This window comes from Lepeophtheirus salmonis, chromosome 5 (assembly GCF_016086655.4).
Source record: "Lepeophtheirus salmonis chromosome 5, UVic_Lsal_1.4, whole genome shotgun sequence".
NCBI classification, from domain to species: Eukaryota; Metazoa; Arthropoda; class Copepoda; order Siphonostomatoida; family Caligidae; genus Lepeophtheirus; species Lepeophtheirus salmonis.
Window position 1 is genome coordinate 14,610,464 of NC_052135.2, and position 22,958 is coordinate 14,633,421.

General features: G+C 27.6%; 1 protein-coding gene across 1 annotated transcript in view; it reads left to right on the plus strand.

Annotated features, from left to right (window-relative positions):
• The first annotated feature begins 4,581 nt into the window (after window positions 1–4,581).
• LOC121118642 (FMRFamide receptor) overlaps window positions 4,582–22,958 on the plus strand; it is a 51,184-nt gene continuing 32,807 nt past the window's right edge. Inside the window, exon 1 of the mRNA XM_040713227.2 lies at window positions 4,582–4,837. The gene's annotated coding sequence lies outside the window, so the exon portion shown is untranslated. The remainder of the gene's footprint in view (window positions 4,838–22,958) is intronic.

Genomic DNA, 22,958 nt, shown 5'->3' on the forward strand with positions numbered 1-22,958 from the left:
TAACTGGTATGAAATAAATAGAGATTATTTGGCTTATAATTAGACTACAGATTTTGATGATTCTTTGATGATATTTTTCATTGAATAGTCCAACTGCAAAAATATGTATATGATGCAGGCAGGGATATGAATTAGATATGTTAAAGATCCAGATTCCAACATCAGCCAATCAGAGAAAGAGTAATTTGTTCCAAATGATTAATCCACTTGTAATCTTGCAACAAAGGATAAATACTACAAATTTGTACGTTGAACAGTCTCTTAGTATTTTTGAAAACTATCAATACTGATCGATCCCAAAAATTAAATGAAGAATATCTTTCTAGAACCTTGATTTGTTCATATAGCATAGCAAAATTTATGAAGAAATTATGATTAATATAAAACAGCATTAATAACTTTAAATTATCCTTATCAAATTGTATTTTTCGTTAAATACAAATTGATCAATTTAAATATTTGGGTGTTCATTTTTCAAAATTTTAGCGCTCTCTTTTTGCTTATTTTGGGCGATAAAATCGTTCAAAAATCCAAAGTCATGTGTCTATCCTTCCTTAGATATGATAAATCTTCTGATCACATCAAAATCTCCCAATCAAAAGTCATATTTTCTCTGTTGTTAGAACTCTCGGGTTACTTTGGGAGGAGCAATGACTTTTGGAATTTGGTTAGAATTAATTAAAAGGCTGGTTGGGTTGGAAGGATATCTGTAGGATTTATTGTTTTCATTTTGAGATGGAGTTCCTCCTTTTTTTGTGTTAATTTATTGTATCTACATTTTTGGATGTTGCAAATCGTTGGAAAGACAAGAATATATAGAGGTCGAACGATATATTTATGTCAATGGACTTTCCAAAATGACAATGACAGCAATACTTTTTGTACCCTCCTATTTTTTTAGTAAAATGATCAAATTTAAAATTAAGACAAAAAATTACAGAACAAGATTAATTCCCCTACGTAAAATGATCTTCCAATTCATATGAGATGATGGTTACTAGTTAAAATCAGAACTAAAATAATCGTGTTACAAAAGATCAACTGTTTAGTAATGTTACAGCGTTGGCTCGTGGGGGTAGTCCGGAACGGATTTGTTTATGTGTGAGCCTAAATATAATTTGTTTATGGCTATTAGCTATTTTCATAAAGATTATCATTACTATATAAATTTCAAAGAAGTGACGGTGATAACCCCCCTTCCCCTCCTATGGCCTCACCAGGGGGTAGAGCCTGTTGTGAAAATATCTTCTTGATTCATGCAATATATAAAATTTATCGTCGACTATATAAATACTTGATAAATATTACAGTAAAATAAGATTAAATGAACATTTATAAGAAAAAGTAATTTTTGGGTAAAGGGGAGAGGGTTAGGATGAAAATTAAAAATTATTATTTAATCAGTGCACCTCCATCCAACAATTAAAGTAACATTAAAAATAAAATTTAAATAAAATTTTATAAAGTAGTTAAAAGATGTTTTTGTATCTCTAATATAAGTCAGAGAGAGGAGGGGGATGGGGATGTTGAAATCAAATTCAATTTTAGCACTACTTTTCGGATACAAAAACATCTTTTAAGTACTTTAAAAAATTAATTTTAATTTCCACCCAAATTCCTTTATCCTCTCGCCCGAAAAAATATGTTTTCACCCCCGAATGCTTATTTTTTTAATCTATTTTCAAATTAATAAGAAGAAACCTGCAAATGTCGTGATCATTAAAGCCTTTTTATGCCTGTAGAAATAGTTATAGGCATTTTATGTTTAAAAATAAAGTGTAACGTCCTATAAACATCATTTCAATCTTCATTTTATCGTGTGAACTAGGGTGTCCAATTTTTGGGGTGACATGTTAATTTGATCTTCTAAAGTATATTAATGAAAAAGTAATATTTGTAAGTTTTAATCTTCAAAAGGTGTTTTTTAATCTCTACAGCCAATTGAAAAAAACTTTTTTAAAAACATTTTCTATTTGTAAAGGGATTCAAAAGCTTCAATTTAAAAGTTATGTCGTTGAATTTTGAAGTATTATTAAAGTTCCTTATCTCAAGGGACAATACAAAATACATCGAATACTCAAATGATCTTATATAACTATTGCTTGAAGCATAAAAATACTTTAATAATCATGACATTTATGCGTCTCTTCTGATTATTTTGAATATAAGTTTAAAAACATACGTATTTATAGGTAAGAAAGTAAATTTCGGACTGGGGAGGGGTGGAGTCCAGCCGGATTTTTTTCTCCAAAGTGCGTAGAAGTTGCTCCTGCATCCTGAAAATTGACCTAAAATTTATTTTTCTCACTTTCATGAATGAACATATTAACTTATTATTTATGTTTGCCTGTTTTAAAAGTTTTAACGTATTAATGAGGGAAAAATACTATAGTTTACACTAATATATGTCCGTCAATATGTCTTTTGTTTGAGTTATCATATAATCTATGACATTTTGTCAGGCGTGATTTTTATTTCATAGCAATTTTGACACTTTTTGTGTCTCTAATATTGATGAAGGATCTATCTGTATAGACTTTAATTTAAGTTAAAAAAACTGCTGCTTTTAATAGTAAATTATTATACATTTCTACATATTTAAAGAAAGTTGGATTGCAACTGATTAATATACAATATATCTTTACTTGTATCCACTAATGAGTAGAAATGTGAATATCGGATAAATTGCTATGAGTTTTAATTTAAAAAAGAAGTGATTACAGTATAAGCAAAATATATGCGCTTTTATTAATTATAACTCCTTATTAGAAAAATTCTTACTTGTCCGGACAATATTTACAACATTACTAATGAGAAATATATTATAGAGCTGTATTATATATGATCTGCCGGGTGTATAAATAAAATAATCCACAAAAGGACATCGTAACATAGACCTTAGGAAGAATGTTTGGGGGAAGAGCAAACTGGCTGTAATGACGTCCTATTGTATCAGCTGCGAGCAGTTATTATAGAAAGGAAATAAAGACAAAACTTATTCCATATCTACTAAGGCAGGACTTACCCCCGATGTCATTTCACAATTCTACTCTAGGTCCAACAAAAACATACACGTATAACTACTCAACATCTTCTAAAATACATCTTTCTCATTTATTAGCACATACAACCGTCATTACATTATAAAATTATGAAAACAGCTTTGGAACTACAAAAAATATTGTCCGTGTCTTAGGTTATATTTTATACACCTCTACTTTTGACTAATGATAAGTATAAATGCAACAAAAATATATGGTGTTATGAGTAAGTATTTTTTAGCGTGGCAGTTTTGTTATTGTTGTTGTTGACCTGAACGGTGTTTTTTATTGTTATTATTTTCTATAGCCTTTAATGTTATTTATTCATTCAGAGTTGTGGTTTTGAGGTAATGTAGAACTGTGTATTTCCTTGCTTGATACAAAGTATTATTTGAGCTTATTTGCCTCCATTCCAAAAAGCTTATAGGTAATCTAATAAAACGCCATGAAAGCTAAGCTGCTTTCTCTCCCACAAATTGCTCAGATTGTGACCATCACAATCTGAGCAATTTGATTTTCATTTTTTTTTATATATGCTCAAAATATATAAACGATGTAATGTCATAAAAATGTTCGGAATCCATGTCATTTAATTACTAATGGGTCAATTCAAAAAAAAAAAAAAATCTGATGCCGATTCCAATGCAATTTTAGTTTAAATTGCCAATTCCAATTCCTTAATATTTTAAATAATATTTAAAAAAATCAATTTAGGTATCACGGGACGTCCACAGATATCTCGGGTGGGAGAGCTTGCTTTTTTTTTTTTTTTTTGGGGAAAAAATCAAAAATTATTATTTTTTTTTTGAAAAACAATCAAATATACAAGTTCACATTTAAAATTTCCATAATTCACAAATATTCAAAAAAAAAATTGAAAAATCTATAGCTATTAAAAAGAATTTAAATATTTTGGAGAAAATCTTCGAAAATCCCCGTCTGTTAAAAAAAAAGTAAATATTTTGGGGGAAAAATCTCAAGTTGCAGAGATGTTTACAAAAATACATTTTTTGGAAAAAAAAATCAAATACTAATTTAAAAAAAAATAACATCTAATAAACACCAGACTTTCTTAAAATATGAATTTTTTGGAAAAAAATTTCAAAAATTAAATTTTTAATGTAAAATTTTTGAAAAAAGATCGAAATCAATAAATATTTGGAAAAGAATAAATTTTTTTAAAAAAACTTCGAAAAATTAAATTACATTTATTTTTTTTAGATTATAAGTCAAATATTAAATATTAGACTTTCTGATAAAAAGCAAAAATTCCTTAAATAGGCGCGTGGTCATAACTTAAAAAACTAATAAATTGTTAAATACGAGTAATAAATAAGAATAGGAAAAGCAAATTAAGCATTATTTTCTCACTGACGATCCCGATTCCAGAAAAAACAGCCGATTTTCCAATTCCCGACTCTGATTAATTATTCCATCACTAATATTAATAGCCAAAAGACGACGTGTTGAATAGTTTTCCTCCTTTTTGACTCTACTCTAACCTTTCTCAAAGGGAATTCTACATAAGCAACAAACATTTATAGTATGTTCTTATTCCCTTCTCCACATCTTGCGCTCCCGTGTATTTCTATATACAATAATAGTATAAATGGAAAGACAGAAAAAAGAGGGAGAGATTTTTTGTCAGTAGTATTTTGTAGATCTTGAAATCATTTGGATTACTGTCTAGTCACTATACACTTCCAAGATAATAAGCCCGCGACTGAAAGTGAAAAAATATCAAGTTGTAAAAGGATTTCATTACCAGGAACGCATTGCACGATTCTTCTAGTAAGGTAAGATAAGCATCAAAGATACGGCAAGAAACTTTTCGTATATAATACATATGCAATCATTAACTTTTTAAATAGGTATAAGTAACTTCAAAACTACTTTATTGATTGATACATAAATGTAGTGCATTTATTTAGGATTATACAATAAAATATAGATAATAATCAGAGTCTATACGGAGAAAATATTCTTGAGAACTTAGTCACATAAATGCAGACAAAATGATTTTTCTCAAAATTAAGTGGGGATTATATTTGCATTCTTCCGCGAATAATGAATCCATTCCTATCAACAAATTATTATTTTTAACATTTACAATAAAAAAAAAGAAATTGTTAGATTTAGATTTTATTTAAATAAAAGTGTATATCTATTTTAAATCTTAAAAAAGTTTTAAACCATCCATAAAATTATTTAGTATCTTAACTCATCCCACAAATTTGAATGCAAACCCTTTACTTGACTAAAATATGTCTATAAAGCATTAAGTTGTATGCAGGGGCGTCCACAGGGGATGGGCTGGAGGGGTAGTAGCCCCCTCCAAATTAAATATTTTTTTCTTTTTACTTGAAAATTAGATATTGGGAAAATAATTTGAAAAAATTTAATTTTTGAATTTTTTTTTTTATAAATTTAATTTTTTGTGTACTACTATAGGCTTTTGATAATATTTGCTATTTAATTTTGATTTTTTTTTTCTAAAATATTAAATTTTTGTGAACAGCTGTGAATTTTTTGATAATATTTAAAAACAAATTCTAAAAAATGTTCTTATTTGACTATAGCAATGGATTTTCGAATTTTTTTTCCAACAAATTTAACTTTTTAAATTTATGTGAAAAAATTTAATTTTTTGTAAAGGTATGGGATTTTTGAATTTTTGTCCAAAAAATTTACTATTTGAAATTTTTTTCCCAAAAATTAAATATATTGCAAAATCTAATTTTTGAATATAATACTGCGGACACCCCTATATGTCTATATAAAAAGGGGTTGTCCCGCTTATTTGGTTTTTGTTCAAGATTGTTTTTATGCTGACGCAACTTATATGTAAATATCAAACATTTTTAAAAATAAAACAACTTTATTACATTATTTTATTCCAAACAAATTTGTATCTTTTTGGCCTTTATAGTTCTTTATTTATGTACAAAGGAAAATGTTATTCCGTTTGAATATTCCATTTACGAGTACATACTCGTTTTATATGGTCAAGTAAATATAACAATTTATATACTAAATTCAAAGAAATAAAATATACTTTAGGCCAAAAATAATAGCTACAATAAATACAAATAAGTACATATACATAAACTGAGTGAAAAAAAATCACATAAGTAAGTATGTTATTACATACTTACTTTTTTTTTTTTTTTTTTTTTTTTTTTTACTCAATTGCAATATTTTAGTTCATTGTCAAATATCTTATATAATTATTTTATCTAACAGTACACACCAGAAGTACATAAAAGGGGTGTTTAAAATGTGTATGATAAAAGGTAGTCGTCAAAGTGGTTATAGATAGCTCAATATTTATTTAATTAACACGGAGTTACTCTCCGTCATTTATGAGCACAAGCAAATGTTCAATACGGTCTTGTATGTAATTGTATGCTATAGAAAATGAATTTACTTCTGAAGAGTACAATAATAATGGTAACAACTAAGGAGATGACAAGATATTCTTCAGTTCCCCAACTCTGCAATAAAGTGTTTTTATATAAACTTGGTTGGATGATTATTAGATACCATCGGACATCGCCTATAGGTAGGAGCCTAGGATTTTTTAGTGACTTAACACCTTTCATCACCAGTAAATTCTAGTTTAAATATGTTTTTACAAAATACAAATATAGGAGTGTATGCTTGAAAATTTTCAAAAATTAATTATTCAAATTTTTTTTTATTTTCCAACTTTTTTTTCCAAAAAATTCCAAAAACTAGGTCCTCCTAAAAAAGTTATTCCCGGGGACGCCCTGATGTTTTGTAGTTAATTGATTTAGCGCATTTTTACATGACAAAAATATTACGTTTTGTTTGTTTAATTAATTTATTAATTAATTTACATTTTTTGGTTTTAGCTACTTTTTTTGGTGATGAATCAAAATTTTAAGGTAGAAGTATAGAATGATTAAATTTCAAGAAATTTAATTTAAAAACATAAGCACAATTTATGGTTAAATTGTTTACTTTTATGCATATTTAAATTTTAACAACTTTCTTGAGATTTTTGTTTTCGATGCATTCATTCAATGCATATTTTTTATGATATAACTGCCTAATTATGCAATACAACAAGGATGAATTTTAATCTATGTATATATATACTTAATATATTGAAGGGAGATTTCAAATTTGGTATAAATAAGATATTTTATCATAACTAAGAGATACGGTGAAAAACCTGAAACAAAATAGGATTTAATGATAACACATGGGAACACTCATTTTGTACAAATGAATTTATCTTTTGAGCACAAAATCCAAAACTGAGCTCATTTTTTCTCTCAGGTATTTGAATTCTGAAACAATTGGGATTATATTAATTCAGTACTATTCTCGTTCAGGTCGTGTTTTACTCTTAAAACAATCGCGAAATTGAGAGTAGGATCAATAAAACTTTTATAAAAGTGTTTTTATTGATTCTGTACCACTTTTTGAACTCGATATATTTCCATTTTTGACTGCAAAATGATGAGAAACGACACTCTTTTGTAGACCTATGCTACTTATTTAGGATAAATGACGAGGAATATCATAGCTTATATTTTGGAAAAATATTCAATGTATAATTTTAGAAAAAAAGAAGAAGATATATTTCAAAAATATGTTCGTCAAAGGATTTATGTTCCATTTTGTATTTTTTAATTGATCCCATGTTGAAATATGAAAATTCTCTACTCATCTTGAATGGATCATTTTATTGTTTATTGGTTTGGTCCTGATAACTCATTCTCAAGGAAGAATTCCACTCTACTCCCTTATGACGTCTGGGAGTTTTCCTTATAAAATAATTGGGTCACTTAAAAAAATACAAAATGGAACAAAATTCCTTGGAGATGCATATTTTTTAAATAGATTTTTTTAAATTGTACATTGAATATTTTTTATAATCTAATATACGATATTTCTCATCACTATCTATTAAGAATAAGTTGCAAATGTATAAAGATGAGTGTCGTTTTACAGATTTTTTTTTGATTTATTCGATTATTGTCTTCAATTCATTTTTACTAAATCCCCCCCCCCTTTAAATGTTCCCCTGTGTAATTGATATAGTACCTAAAAAACAAAAAGCATGTTTTTTATGTACAACATATTTGATGGGGCTTATTTATTTTTAAAGTTAATGATAACTGCAAGGATAAACGAGTAACTCTCTTCTCACAAACAACATTTTCTGTATAATGAGGATTTGATTACAGTCTACCTGCAGGTATCTGCATTTATACGGGTTCTAGGCTATAATATGATAATACGGTCCTTCATTAGCATAACTCATAAATTGGACATAGCTTGTCATATATACATAAATATATAGTTGTAAAAATATGAGCAGCCAGTATGATAAAAAAAGGATGTATCAAAAATTTATATAGTCAACCTGACAATTGGAAGAATGACTTATAACTCCACATCCAATCCTCGGTATTACTCTCAATTATGTATGAGCTCACGATCTTTATACTGATATATTTTTCCTCTTCTAAAATTAAATAAATTTTATAACATCTTTGTGAAATAAGTATAAAAATAAGTTTCGTACTTGCCTAATGTCATATTTCTAACTACACTAATTATACTTGGATGGAGAATAAGATAGTATTATTTTTCCCCCTCAAATTTTACTTTTACCTTAACGCGTGTGATATTTGTTTCCCCTTATTTGCAACAAAGAGACTTTGATCTGAAGGGTTTATTTCTATTTTTCAAAGCTGAAAAAATTATTTTTGAAGAGAGAAAATCTGATTTCAACTACCTTTCTCTATAACAATCTGTTAAATTTGCAACAAAAATTATTGTATGTTTAAGTTTTTCAATACATTTTTTTTAATGAGATAAATATATCTCGATGCATTAAAGTACACTAACACACTTATATAATAATCATGTTATAATTTCTACGTATTAAATAAATTAAACTAAAAAAATTATTGATTTAATACTATGGTAAAAGCAGTATTGTTTGATATTAGTATGTTATATACCATCTGTAAATAGTCATAAGTAAATGAGGTCAAAGTAGTGTGGTTGTGTGATTTATGTGTTTGTTGTTGTAGGAGATGGAAACTTAATTGTAACTAGAGATACTAGACATGATACAAAAAGACAGCATGTGTTGGAAAAAGTTGGTATACCAAAAATGTAATATTATTCAAGAAAAGAGTAGGACAGGCCTTGGAACAGATAGAGATCCTCCAAAAACCAACTTGAAGTGTTCAGAAGCTATTATATTAATTAGCAGGATAGATCCAGTTGTCTCTACTATAATAAATCTTAACCACATCTTGTAAAGACACTCTATGTTCTATAGTTGTAGCTTTTCATTAAGTGGTTTTTCAAAATGACAAATGTTATACCTGAAAATTCTTAATCTTAGATTATGGTTTGGGAACATAATATAACATTATGTAGACTGTAGATAATTTATTATTTTTAGATGAATAATTTATTATGAAACACGACATGTTCTATACAAAATAAAACATTTTATGATATATTCAACTTTGAAGTATATAAATAAATAAAAAGAATATATATTACTTTGATAATAATTAATTACAAAATTCCGCAGAAAAGCAAACCAACGTTGCTCAACTCAAATAATGGTGTTATTGAGAGAAATGGGATATTAGTTTTGTTTCCTAATATTAGTTTGTTTACAAAACGTACAAGAGTATCATCATCTTGTGGCAAAATAGTTTAAATCCCTTAATGATATATTAATTTTATATATTTATTACTAGAGGTGGTACCCGGGGTTGCCGGAGTTAAGAGGCGTAGACAAACATACAAATAGTTCTTTAATAATATTGGAGGTATCCCCTAACAAATCTTTGATGTTAATTTCCGTTTTTCATGAACACGCTCACACACAGATACTCACTCAATAGTTAGATGTTCTCTCCTTAAGAATAAAATATTAATAACAGCTGATTGAGATTAACAAAAATGATTTGATAAGTCAATTAGTGCTCTAGTTGTTGCTAAACTTCATCAAAAGTCACATTCATTTTTTTAAATTTTATTTAAATACTTCCTTTTTTTTGTTTATATTGTATTTGTATATCATATACATCAGGAAGCACTATCAGTACACCTTGAAACTAAATTTATATTTTAGGCAAAAGAAAAAAAAAATTAAAAAGGAAAAATCATTTTTTGTTGCTTGCATACTTTTTCATCACCTTGCAAATAAGACATATTTTTTAGTTTGATCATGCCCTATTCTCTAATTGCATCAGGGTTAGCATTGCCAGAGTTTGGTAGGTCATTACTGATAATTTTGATTTTTATCATCACATTGTTGTTGAACTCTGATGAAAATAGAAGGTGGTTCATCTAAACGTTCTACAGTCGAGAAAAATAAAAAAGTAAAACACTGGTGCTACTTTATTTCTTAACTGATGTTATTAAAATCTTAATAAAAAAGAACATTATAAAATAAATTTACATACAATCAATAAAATCGCCGTTAGCTAGAACCACACGTTCACAACGTCCCTGGAAACGCCCCACTACCTCCTAGACCGTCCCAGTGTGTAAAGTCCAGAATGCCCTCCTTAACTTAAGAGACCAAGAACTTGGTGGGACGTACATCACATTCCCATAATCAAGAAAAAACGAGTGTTCTTTTGCCTTCCATTATTGTAGTAGAGTTATGCTTCTTGGTTTGACTGAGATTTTTCTCATCTGAGAAGAACCCGGCAAGATATTTCACGTAAGGCTTCTGTTAATACTTTTTCTGAAAAAGTTTTCTTTAAAAATAAAGATTATTACTTAAAACATATTGGTCTATTTTCCCTTCTAATGAAAAAAAAATGAGATAAATTTTTCTTTCTGTGTATCGATCCCCAAATCATTTTTATCGATCCCTCTAAGTCTTGGTTAGGAACACCTCACTAAAGAAGTAATAATCATAATGTACCTATATCAGTTCAAGTCTTTCTTCAAGAAGATTGAGAGACATCTGCAATACAGATTTCTATGTTATAATTACTTTCATATTTTTTTGGATTATTTATCCTTAGGATTTAAAAAAGCTGAGTACGTCAATTTTATACATTACTTATTATACATATGTGGTGAGTCAACATAAAATTTTAAAAAATCTTATTAAATTTTATACTTAATATGTATACACTATACAGCTCAATATTTCATAGAGATATTTCGTTTTTTTTCAATTTCGTTGAGGAAGTAATCAATAAAAGATGAATAAAATAATACATAAACACTCTATTGTTGCGTTTATTTATATTTGAATTTAGTTGTTTCTTTTTTTTTAATACAACATAACTCAACATCACGGGATTTTCATAATTTTAGGATTGAACCTTAATAATTTTTTTCTTTAAGTCCAAATTACAGTTGAACATGACCTTTTAGAAACAAATTATCCTTTTTGAATGCAATTCTATATTTATTTATACTTTAACTAAGTTCCTTTCCCATTAAAATAATTCATACAGTTTATTACAGTTATAATTACATTTAAGTTGCATTTCTTTTCAGGATGGGATGATCACATATAAAATACAAAAACATATTCAAAATAAATATAAAAATTGGCCAAAAATACAGTTGCTTTGAAGGGAATTATTCATGTTTTTCTTAGTTGCCTAAAACCTTGAAAAAAGGTACAAATTAAAAAAAAAAATATTATATGGCAAAACTTATTACATATTCGTAATCACCTTGCCAATTGCATTTATAATTGAACATGGAATAAAAAAGATTTTTAAAAATTAAAATTTTGCTCACTTCTGTAATTAATTAATGATAATTAGTGATATGCCGCGAGCTGAATTTTGCTGCATAAGTGTTTTTGAGTTTCTAAAAAACACTCGAGGAATTACGAGCTTTACTCGCTTGAATACTCGTTATACACCTGAATACTCTTTACTCGCCTAAATACTTGTTACTCGCAGGAATATTTTTTACTCACCTGAATACTCTTTATTCACTTTTACCCTTTTTTTCGCTAATAACTTTTGAGTCAAAAGAGAATCACATTCTTTTTAAATATTATTTCAACATGTTATTTAAAAATTTATTTTTTGATACACAAATTAATCTAAGAATTAGTTTAACTTATTGGAATCATGGTCATAAGCGTATTACAACAATTTATATAGTCAACACATCAATATTTTACTATAGTCTGGATAAAGCTTATAAATATTATGATTTTAGTGGCAATGATACTTATTAATATGAATGTATATTTATGATAATAATTTGAAAAATAAAAGTTTTCAAGACGGTTAACTAATTCCAATTTTCAAGCAATGTTTAGTTATCTCGCTACACTTTTAAAAAAAACTAACAAATATATGTTTTTTAAAACGAAATATGATTAAGAGTAAATCATCATATACCCACCTATGAGAAAACATAAATTCTAAATTTAACAGAGAAGGGAAGTCAGTATAGGAAAATTCAAATGTTATAATGTCCTCCAAAAAGAAGAACAAAGTATCTCAAGTTTTCACAAGTTCCAGGTTAGGGGGGTTTGACGAATTTCAAGCATTTGACAAGTTCTGAGTAACATTTGGTTTTTGACACCCACGAACCGAGTTCTTTTTGTATTTACTTTATAAAACTGGAGTACCAATTTACGAGTTTTGCTCGTAGCACATCACTAATAATAATTATCATTTGGCAAATATTATTTATCCTTTCAGAAAGTGTGCTGACTGTAATCGCCAATAAGTCATTGCTTCTATTCAAATAATAAATATATTAAAAAAAAGCATATACATACACACATGTTAAAACTTTTATAGTATATTACGAAGACATAAATTATATCAAGTGAATACTTTTAGAAAAGAAAATATGATACACATCAAGGGAAAAAATATTAACTTTGAGCTTAGATGTTAGATTAACTTGTATCATAGTTAATGCTGATTCAGTATCCACCCATCAATGGTTCTATTTTAATATTATTAAACTATTACTTTTATGTTTAAGAGATTTATTATTGGATATATTCAAATATCAATGTTCAGAAAGAATTTAAATATATTGCAGGGATGCCTAGCTGTAATATCTTTTACCAGTATAAATTTCATACCATACCTAAAATAATGATTTATGTCAATTGAAGACCATATTTTTAAACTTATTTCAAAAACTTGAATTGTATTTCTTTTAAACTTAGCAGTGACTAATACTTTGCTCTGTCCAACAATACACATGTTTTGGGGACAACCCTTATTTTTAGGGTTGAGCTTTAGAATTCTGCGTAAAAGATTACGTAAAATGATCAATTATTTATGTTTATACTGATTAGATTTATTTTTTTATCGTGAAATGAGAGAGAAAATGATGCTAACAGCTTTTCTCCTTGATAAACAAAATGCAAAAATGCTATGAGCATAGAAAACCCCATTTCCAACTCGCTCATTTATATAAAAAAATATCTTTGAAGCCATCTTTTATCGTCATGATAGCGTCAACCTTAATTATGATGGAATTATAGAGCGACGTCGCTTAGTAGACATTGTTTTCCGGGGAAAATATTCATGGGAACTCAATGTGCATATGCTCAATTTTCGGTCACTCGTAGAAAAGGAAATATTCATTACATATATGGACTTTAAAGAAGGTTCCGACGTCAAATGAAGTAATTGCAATACTATAGTGTTTACTTATAATTAATTAAGAACTCGATCTAAAAAATTAAATGAATATTTATAAAAAATAACTAACCATTTTGTCAACTCGTAGTAATATGGTATATTTGAGTAACAAAATTTTAAATTATTTCTTTTTAACTCTGGTGAGTGAGGGATTATTCTATATTCTATGTAGACAGTCCTCTCAGTGATTCAAATCATGGGAGACTTATATATCCTCCCATGATATATTTACTCCTGTTGTAGAAACTAACTAGATTCCTTTTATTTTAGTTTAAGAGTTTTATCTGAAAATATATAGTTTTGACTTTGGATTATATAATACATGAAATTAATTATATATTTCCAAACTAACTATACCTATATAAACATGAGTCAATAGCAATGGTAAGGAAAGACTAAAAAAAATTAGAGCAACCATTTTAAGAATTGGACTTTTTATTAAATAATTCTGATATTAAATCTCAAAAATATTATAACCATGCGATAAATCCCTTCTCGGTATAGTTTTTACTATCCACTTGACATTCTAAAGTTGATTTTTTGTAAATGTTAATTACCTTTGAAAATATATTTCAAACTTTTAGGGTAGCTTGAGACCCCGAAAAAGGGACTTGTAACAAACTAAGCATTGATGTCATTTATTTACGACTATATATCAATGTTTCACGGTTTACTAGGTCCTACGATTATTTGCAAATAAGATCAATCAAGGCAGACATATAAGTAATTGATGTAGCTTATGATATTAAAGTAGAATGAACTTATACAAAAACAATTAAGTTATATTTGGATCTCTAACAATTGCAAACACGTATTCAACTCTAATAGTTATCTTTAGTTTTCCATGATATTGAAATTAGCATAGATTATTTCAATAGGAATAAAGGTCAATTTTTGCTTTTATTTTAAAAATACAATATCTAAAAGATGATTTTGTCGAAGAAAAGCACTTTTTAAGTTAAATAAAATCAAATTTACCTTTTCAATTCATGTAGAAATATAGAAAACATTCAATATAATATAAGATTTATTATCCTACTAAAATTGGTTTGTTTTAATTAAATTTATTAAGGCGGTCTTATGTTATATTTCATTCAATGATGAGAGTGAAGTTGATAAGTTTTTTCGTCAACAGTCAACACACATATTATAAAATATTTTGAAATATTAGCTTGAGCAAAATTTATAAAATGTTACCAGTTTATCAACATCTAAAATTTCGCACACGTAAAAGTGCGTGGGATTTATTAAAAAAGTGGAGGGAAAGTGCCTTTTGAGGGTGGATAGACTACCAATGAAAGAAACCTATCTCCTCCGTTCCAAGACTCATTTAAATAAGTTTTTGAGTTCTTTTGAACTTTCATCATACTTTTTGCCGACTACAGCTTTGATGCCAACCTCCTGCCTACACCTTTTCGGATGCATGTCAAAGGAAAGGCCTGTAGTATCTGTTATGCAAACTCAGAGGGTCAAAAAGTTACTATCGTCCGGCACTGGGACGCCATGATAAAGTAGATGCCAGACCTTCCTCTGCCATCTGGAAGTCATGATTGCTGCAAAGAGAGGCTAAGTGAGCTCAGACATACATTTACTGTTAGTATTAATTTTTTTGAAATTTTAAAGATAATTAATAAATTATATTATGTTGAAGTTTAAAATTCAAATTGTTCAGTTTTTATCGAACCACTCAGTTCTATAAAACTAATATGTGATTATTTTATAAAAGTGCTGCACACTTTTTCAAAACTTTTTAGAAATTGAAAAATACTAAATTAATACTAAAACACTAAGGATATCATTTTGTAGACTTTTTTTACTCTCACATTTTTTCTTCATTTTTATGGAATTTTCAAACTCTTGCCTTCTGAAAAAATGGTATTAAATTTTCTATTGTCCCTAAACGAATTTCCAAAGCAATAGTCATTTTAATTTTCATAAAACACTTTATGCAACATCAGCGGAAAGTGGAATTATTTTTGCGCCCACTGATTTATACTTGTTCAAACATGTACTCAGACATACTGGAATTTATTGTTGTGATGTTTTGCATCAAGCAAAACCTTGTAATGCAACTATACTAGTCAAAACAGACTAAAACATCTTTATTTTTGTTGGTCAGCATAGTTTTTAAAATTGAGCAGGATAATTTTGGGTTCCAGGTATCTACAAAGGAAGAGGCTATAGCACCGTTGTTCTAGTGTGTATTTACTATTATTGGTGTTTAAAAGATTTTATAAACATTCAACCTATTTTGAAATTTGTAGGCAATTTTACTTTTTGCTTAAAAAACAAGTGGGATTCTTTTTCATACCATCAGTTTGCAAAAGGAGGCGCAAGACAATTATTGTTCACCTGTAAACCTGTGCGCCCACTAGCCCAGCTCTTTTCTACTCTAAAATACCAATTTAATCAGAGATTTTATACAGTCTGCTCGGGGAAATATATAACAAAAATATACTTTTTCAAATAAAAGAAATAGAGATCATATTAAAAAAAAAATGCAGGTATTTGAGTAAATCATGAACATAAAATACAGTGTATGTAAATATTGATTTAATTTTTTTAAATAAGTAAATAGAAATTAATTCGATAATTAATTTGATTATTTGTCAAAAGACTATTTCGATGTTGTAGAAATAGATTCTCATATTATTGTACATGTTGAAGTATGGAATATATTGAAGTAATTGGTTTTATATTATATTTTATTACACAGTGTATCAAGTTGATAAGTTGTTGAGTTAACATATGTACATATAATGTAGGTCATGATTTAAAAGGGCCACTCATTGTCCATAACAACATAAAAAGGAGGGAATCAAATCATGTATAGAAGTACATACCTCATATTCCCGACTTGATAAAAAATCTGTATCATATTGAAAGTGGTTATTACATAAAAGCACTTATCTTATTAAAGGAAAAAACAGATTGGTATGCGCATAAAGACTATCATTACATGAACTTGTTACTTACTGTTGTTGTGGCAATCCTTATTTTTTCGGTCCAGTCCAGTATTAGGACCGGTCATTAAGGCTGTCGGTCCTTTGGTCCGACAGTACTTAAACTGATTAAAAAAGAAGAAGTAAAGTTGATTGACGTGTTTCAGAACCAAATTTTATAAGTTTTATGAGTAATATGTAGGACTGAACTGGACAGAACTGCAGACTTCAGTCCTAAATAAGAATTGACAGAACAGTAACGCTATTACTTACTATTTTATTCGTTTAAGTATTTTAAAATTATAGAATCTATTGTTTGCCGTGTCAACTAATTGATTTATTCCAACTCCACATAAATTTAAAAAGCGGCTTAATGTTGATTCTGCTTCTTCATAAGTAGTTAAAACAACTTATAAAAGTATTTAGAAATATTAAGGTGTAGAAAATAAGAGGCGTTGGTGTTTTAAAAAAAGAAACGAACATCAACATGGTTATCCTGACAATTTTAAGAATGTGTTGAAGGAAAGCAGCTTAGTTACCATGGTGTTTTATTAATTAGCTGCGAACAGCTATGAGGGAAAGGAAATAAACACAAGTTTTACTCCGTTTCTAGCAAGGACGTAAAGGCAAGAATTAGCCCGATTTCGAGCCTCTACTTTATTTGAAGTCCAATAAGGACTTACTATTATGATTCCCTAACAGCTTCTAAATATTACTTTCTGTCTTTTACGCTCCAGTGGTTATTTTATATTGAGATTAATAACCTTTTGAAAGACTTTGGGAAATAAAGTAAAAACAATGTTTAGGCAACAACTTCAAAAGTCTAAGGTCATACTTTTTACAACTATACGTAGGTATTATAAATGCTATTCCTTTTTTGAAATACAAGATTATCATCTTTTGCCTTGTTTTTTTTTTTTTAATTACCGAAATGATTTTAATTTTAGATATATAAAGCAGAAATGTTATTTACAATTATTTTTTTTGACATGTTACGTAAAAACGTAATCTATTTTATATGGAAATATATTATTCGACATAAAAGAGTTTGAAACTTCTATATATTCAATTATTTCAGTCATGAATTATTTGCTCATACATACATAACATATAAAATTCTATCAATTTATAATTATTTTATTGTTAATTTTTGATACTTTAAGTGCAATTTGCTGACCCTTCATAGGCTTAATAATAATCATTTAGTGTTAGAAATTGACGATAATTTGATAAAGAATGCCCTTATAATTAATCAAACATAATTTTTAGTGAATCAATTAATATAGTTCCGATCAACTAAGAAAAAAACACCTAGCAAACCGACATACACTTATCATTATAAAAATTTCATATTTTGACACTTCAAAATTGTTCCAGCGTGCTAAAATATATTTTTCGGCTCTTATATTTTATGTTATAACTAGCAAAAATAATATGTGCAAATTTAGCCATAATTAAATGACTATATAACCATAGTAAGAAAAGTTATGTAAAAATTATTTTAACATACTGTTCAGAATAATTTGAAGATGGTGTAAATTGTGAGAACTATTTGAAACTTGAACCAGATAAGACATTTATATTCTAAAGCTGCAGTATGTATGAAATATAGAATTTCTTTAGGAGATGCCTAGTAAGATTTTTCCACAAGGATCCCGTTTCCCAAGATTTCTCAAAATTATAGACTTCCAGGAATGTACTACGGGGAATGTGCATATTTCACTACTATACACCCTCCCTCCATGGCTTCCTCACTTACTACATAAGTTTTTATTGCAAGTTGAATCAGGTTACATAATTCAAATAAGTGGAATTTGCAGCATCTAAAACCTGTGCAAAATAGTGATAATGATAACAATTGAGAAAATGAAAAATGATGATACATTATGAAAAAGACTAGTTTATAATTTATAAATAATGATACTTAAATATTTCCTGGGCACAAGCCCAATTTACTGGAAAATGAGAAAGCCTTGTACCAAGAAAAAAGAGAAAAGTACTGAAGGTTATTCTCTAGTACGGTTTCTCAGCGTTGGTACAACTATATACCAGTATTTTTCAGCCAAGAGTCGGATTTTTTATGCTCAGCATTAAAGTGTTAGAAAATAATTGCTAGGTTTTTTTACTACGCGGCTTAGCATAAATAATTTGATATCTATTTAATTTAGTTATGACTGTAAGTATACACCTCATTTTTTTTTTTCATTTTCATTTTGAAATGTTTGAATGGATATTTGATAAAAATTTAGAATATATCAATAAATCTTTCATAAAATTTAGAAAAATTATATTTTTAACAATTAGATTGTATAAAAGTAACATTTCTTCTTTTATGAATAACTTGATGTACTCATTTTTTTTTCTTTTGTAATTGCTTTCAGGTATGTTTTTCAGTGATTCTCATATAATGCATTTATGTTATCAGATTTATTGAAGATATGAACTGTACTTGGACTCACATGACTCTTTAATAATATTTAATTATAATCAGCTGTTAGTTTATTATTAACTCTTCAAAATAAGGTAGGTATAATTAAATAAAGCGGTTTGAGTTCAACCTATTTCATTTATAATATATATATATATTTAACATATATATTCATCTTCATACAGCCTCCACGAGACTCTTATAGATTTGTGACTCCTGATATATACCTTTACACATAAGCAAATGAGGAATATTAAATTAGATCGACTATTATTCTACATATATTCCAAATATTATATCTTAATATGTATATTTAACTATAAACATAAATAATTTAGATATTGCAAGCCCTATCAATTGCCAATTCAAAGGTATTTTTATCTATCTAACTACCCATTTGACGTAAAAAAATTATTAATAATTAATACTAACATTTTATATTTATACCATCTATAAATATTATTATATAGATTTATAATAACTTATATTCTTATATAATAATATGGGATCGGTAAATATATTGGAAATTAGTTCCTCTCACATCCGCTATATGTGTACCACAATTTTGAACCGTTGATATAGAGGCTCAAACGATTGTTAGCACATGACATTCATAAAATAATGTGGTTCGAACTGATTGTATCAAAAAAAAAAAAAAAAAAATGAGCAATCAATCTATAAAACAACGTCAAATTTTCAAGATATGACAAGATATAGACTAACGCATGTAAAAAGTTCGACAGATATTTAAAACCTGAGGAAATATGAGGATATCACAGTTCTTCCTTTATTACAAAACTGAATATATAATAGCTGAAATTTAATCTATTGATGAACTTCTTCCACTAAATGTTGGCTAATATATTGGATCGAAATCGAAAAACCAATATATCTATTCAGTATCGGCGAAAATTCTTAGAAACTTTAATTATTATTCTATATGATACAAGTAGGAAAAAAAATGGAGAAAAATAATTGTTGTTCAACTTTGTAGCTAGAAAATGCTCCATATGCAGAGTACGGATACTTAAATAAATAAGAATGTGGCACAAAGTTTCTCTCTCTATTCATTACATCATATAAAAACTACAAAATAAAATGTGTTCATTACAAAAACAGGTCAGGTTAGTCTTCTATAAAAAGTCACCACAAGCCAGAATAAAATAAATTAATCTGTACTTAATTGTTCAAATATACCTTGGAGTATTAAATTTCTGTCTGACGTATCTTTCTTTTTCACCATGTAAGGCCTTAACTAACAAGGTCTAAAACAAAATTAAACAAATCAATTTTGACATATCAAAAAAAATGCTTTCAGGGATATGGACACATCTAATTATTTGTAAAATATTCCATCTGATCGGAATATCGAAAGAAAAAAAATTATTCAATAATATTGGATCGGAATATATTTTGAAATCAGCCCATGCCAGTCCTCCACGTGATGTCCTTGTTATGCGTACTAGAGTATGGAACCATTGATATAGAGGCTCAAACGCTTGTTAGCAGATGATACTTACATATATATAAATATATATTTGTATGAAATATTATAATAAACTTGAGAAAAATGTTTTGTTGATATTATATAAAATTTAAAAAAAATATATTTTTTAGATTTCATGAAACAAAGAAATATTTTAAAACATACAATAATTCCAATTTTTTAGTCGATATATCTATCCCAATTTCTAATTTTAGTATAATTTTCAAATACCAATTTGAAAATCAGAATGATATACAATTTATATTATTCTAATTATTTTTTTAGACTTTTATAAATAAAAACGTATAAATCACGAAAGGATTATACATATAGATACATCTAATAAACGTCATAAGAGATAAACAGCTCAACTTTTTTTTCTCCGACATAACAGTATCTCATATTTATTTACAAATCGAAGGATTATATGTAAGGATATTATTGTATTGACGTCTTGCAGACTGAATCCCAATACTTCTTAAGCGGTTTAATGAATTGAATTCTGACAAAAATACTAATAATTAATATTGTTGAATGGAAATAAAGGAATAATGGAACAAGGGGATATGAACATAATAAATATATTCCCCATAACATATTTCAAAGTTGAGAAGCTTACCTGTTATGACTTTATTAGATTATTTTTAGAATCCAACTATGTTCCTCTGGTTTTTTTTAGATACATAAAATTTGTAGTTAATTATAGATATGTATAGAAAAGAGTAAACATCTTTTGTGGTAAATTATATATTTTTTCGTGCCTGGAAGATTTCCGTCCGAAAAATTGTCTGCTACGGAAAAATTGCAATGAATTATCTGTATACAAGTAAAATAGAGTTTTTGTGTGTCTGTGGGTCTCTTATGAGTGTCCCCACTATTGAACCTTGGAGTTTGAAATTTTGTATGGGTGCTTCAACCTGGTAAGGCTAAGACGGGATACGTATTTTTTGGGGGTCTTATAGGGAAGACACGATAGAGGGTTGAGTTATAAGTCAAAAAGTAGATTGCATCTTTAAAAAAACACTAGACGCATAACTGCGTTTTCTAAATTTATTCAAAATCAAAAAGGCTATGAGCAGAACTGAAATCGGTGAAAATTGCAATTTGATTTTTCTTTTCAAGGCACAAATAAATGAAATCCCAATGAAATTTTTGATTCGTAAATAACATAAAGTTTTTTAGAAATTTGTCCGAAGATTCGTGTGTGTATAAATTTGACTCATAAATATTGATATTTAACTGAAATATCGATAATTTTCTAAATATTTTTTTCATTTTTCTCTCTTTTTTTTATCAAACGTCAATTTCCCAATTTTAAGAAAAATGCCTCAAAATTTGCGGAAGTGAATCAGTTATTTAGGTTTAACTGATTGTCGAGATTTTTCTCCATAACTTTTTTTTTTACAAGTATCAAAAAAATGTTGGTGTTTTTCTTTGCAGTGTCAATAAATTATATTATTTACTTTTTGGGGAAAAAATTGCAAAAGAGTTTTTGCATTTCTATTAATTGACAGACAAAATTACAAAAGCCATTCCTCTCTTCTTTTGTACAAGCTAACTGAAGAATTGTATATATCGAGGGCAAATTTTTTTGGATTTGGAGATTTGGATGTTGATCATTTATACCCAAAAGAATTTGAGAAATGTATTAAATGATTTCTTAGACAAAGCGACTAGAGTACCATTAAATACAATTTTAAAGTCTTTCGATGCTGATATCAAACAAAAATTATCATGAATTTCAAATCGTGTTTAATATTATGTTCCTCCTGGTCATTCATTTGTGAACATACATAAAGTGGAATCAATAAATCATTCTGAATTGTGCCCTAAGTTTTATATGTTATGAAATTGTGTGAATTACTGCGATTCACTTCCAAAGATTAATGAACTCTCTTGTAAAAGTTACCCTCGATTTTATTTTTTTTCCATTAGAATACAATAATCAGACTAAGACTAAAATTTTTCATTTTCAAAAATTAACCATTTCCCTTTCAGTAAAAAAGGAATGTAATATGTTTTGACAAAAAATAATTTCTTTTTGATGTATTAAATAAACCTTTTTTTGGAATAATATAACAATATAAAAAAGAATAATATTGTTAAATATTTTTAACCTTTGAATCACAAAGGGTAATTTTTTTAAATTGCTAGGAGAAAAATGCACAAAAACTTATTTAAATACTTTTTATATGACCCCTTAGCAATCACCGCCATTTTATTACTTAACATATTAAACTTTTGTATGTAAATAATATACACGCTTCTATTAGTATAGGTCCAATATGAATAGAAAACTACAATGCATAAATATGTCAAAAACTAATAATGAATTAAAGGTAAAAGTGGAATTTATTGCTTTACCAAATTAGTACACTTAGTAATTACGAAATCGTA